Source organism: Ceratosolen solmsi, unplaced genomic scaffold, assembly GCF_000503995.2.
Source record: "Ceratosolen solmsi marchali unplaced genomic scaffold, CerSol_1.0 scaffold27, whole genome shotgun sequence".
Classification (NCBI taxonomy): domain Eukaryota; kingdom Metazoa; phylum Arthropoda; class Insecta; order Hymenoptera; family Agaonidae; genus Ceratosolen; species Ceratosolen solmsi.
This window is the reverse complement of record NW_011948426.1, coordinates 1202888-1205820: the sequence shown is the minus strand read 5'-3', so window position 1 is coordinate 1205820 and position 2933 is coordinate 1202888.

The window sequence follows — 2933 nt, the reverse complement described above, 5'->3', positions numbered from 1 at the left end:
TGAAAAGTGCCACTAGCGGTTTGTCAATTGGGATCTGGAGAGACTCGCGGAAAGAAAGTACATGTGACACAGTTTACCTGCATTAAGAAAGTATAAAGTGGCCAATGAAATATTGATCGACAGTCGATTTAAATATAGAAATTTGAAATTGAACAAAATTGGAACAAAGATGGATTTGCTCGTTGGTGACAAATGCAGATTAAACAATATATGTTGTTTTCCTGTTGAGGAATTTTTGTGATGCAGGTGCCACGCAAACTTTTAAATATTATTTTTACTTTCATTTTGGATGAATGATAGTTCGTATCGACAATCATATTAAACACATAAAATAATCCAGCTTTACGTTTTTCCTTATTATTAACGATATTGTTCGAGCATATATATATATATATATATATATAGCCATTGTTTAAATAATGTTTAGTTTGACAAAAGATTACTTTTACGATAGAAAATTTATCGATCGTATGCTTTATGCGCATTACTGGATTACAATTATTGAGCCGAGTTTTGAAAATTTTATCATTTTATAAGTATTTAGGTTTTGCGCGATAAAAAAATTCCATACATTTATCGATTTTTTCCCACGTTGAGTCGAAGTTCACTAACATTTTCAACATGCCAATTCTATAATTTACATCTTTAATTCTTTTTCACGATAGCGCGAACTTTAAAAATAACGAATCACATTTGAATTCTTGTGTAGGCTAAATTAATGATAATGATCACTATTTAAATAATATCTCTTCAATCTAAAAGAATAATATAAATAGAAAAATTAATATATATTTCTTATATATAGGAATAATTTTAATTTAATCTTTATGTTGAGTTTAGCTTTCGCGTATAAACTGTTAATCTTATATGTAACGGCAAAATATATAATCGTATCGTTGAGATTGTGATTTCTTGTTTGTATTATCTTTACATTATTGGATTTTCAAAATAATATAAATGATGTAAACATTTTGGTATTTTTCTTTTACGTAGGTTTATTTGTTTTCATTCAGAATTAGCTTCTTGTAGTTTTTACATATGATATTAAAAACATTTTTTTTTTAAACATTTCTTTCAAGTGTAGTACACAAAAGAAGGTAAAAACTATTTTAATTGATTAATTATTATTAGAATATCTTCTTTTTTTTTTTTTTACTAATAATTTTTTATTTTGTCAATTACATTCTTATTTTCTAAAACATTATTATTAGTTTTAGTGTTTTTTTTTTATTTTCATAGACTACGAAGAAAATTGATTTAAATAATGTAGCTATTTAAACAATTTTCTCTAAATATACAAAGAGAAAAATCAGAACTAATTAAAAGATCTCGTTATTTGAATTATTCATTCAATATGTTATTCAAATAATCTGATAAAATTATTTTTTATTCAATTAAAAGTAATAGTATTAAATTACCTAAAATACAGAAAATAATCGATATTTTATATGTCAAACCACACATTATTTATTTATATATTATCTATATTTATTTTTATATATTTATTTTCTAACCATGTTTATTGCGAAACTTTACCGTATTTATCAAATAAGTAATTTAAAGAATTGCTTATTAAGCCCCAATTGTTCATAATTTACAAATAAAAAGCATTTGATTCATCCATAAAAAATCGATTTTATTTAATATAAAGCGCACTCAGCGCGTGTAAGGCAGATTCGAGGAAATTATTGATTTATATTCTTCAACATCTTGCCTTTCACATAATATTATTCAGCTGAATAATGATATTAAATTGATGTTTTAGTCATATCGTGAGCGCATTCAATATTCAATTTTAGCCAATTTTGCTCATCTGCCGAATAGATAAGACGTATTGAGAAAGTCTTAAATCAGAGATGATGTACAAAATGTTTCATCCCGCGGCTGAATTATATTATAATAGACATAGGCGATTGAAATGTAAAGGGAAAAGACAAAAAAGCCAAATTCATGGGTGTCTGTAGTTGCACCCGAGTCATATAATGTTTTTGCAACCTTAAAATAACAATGTGCGTTGATGAATTGACGAATTGACGAATTGACTGAAGCGATTTAATAATGCGTATCGTTATCATGACAACAGTTCGCCTGTATGTTATTTGGGCAAAAAGTTGCTGACTAGCAGAGTTTACTTCCTCGAATGAATATTTTTGCAATTTATCTATGCTATGACGAAAATTGATGTTTCCTCTAAGGAAAATCGATGTTTTTTTTTATTATCTGCTTTTGGCGATGAATGAAATATTCTATTATTCAACGAAATTGTTACATTTTTATACTATACAATTATATGAACACCAATGTCGTGACTTTATTACTTCACGATAACGTTATTTTATATAATTAACAGTACTCTATTCAGCAGCTCTTGAATGCGCTAGAAAGATACAATAATTATGTTTTTTTTTTTTTTTTTTTTAAGAGTATATTTAAATTACAATCCGCTACTTGAATTATATATTTAGATAATTTATATTTAGAGATGACTATAATTTAGTTATTAAATGCAAAAATTTACGTTTGCTAATAAAATAAGTAAATACAACATTCACCAATAATTATCTTGGAAATACGAGTATAAACGGCACGGTTAATTTAAATTTTGATACTCTCCTGTAGCCGTTACACCGCGTTTCAAATAATTTGCTTTCATATACTTAATATTCTAATGTTTAAACGCTTATTATAAAAATATAATTTTCCATTAATTAGCCATTTGGTTAAACAAATCTGTAAAAATTAGATAAATTATGAGTTTATCGATGTAATATTGATTACATTTAAGATTTATATGTTAAAAATTTTGAACGAGTTATATGAAAATGAAAATTATAAAAGTACATTGTTAATGTACATACACAATGATAATTAAGCATTCATTATTGCGACTCCTTACGACGATAATAATTATATATTATCACTATTATAGATGT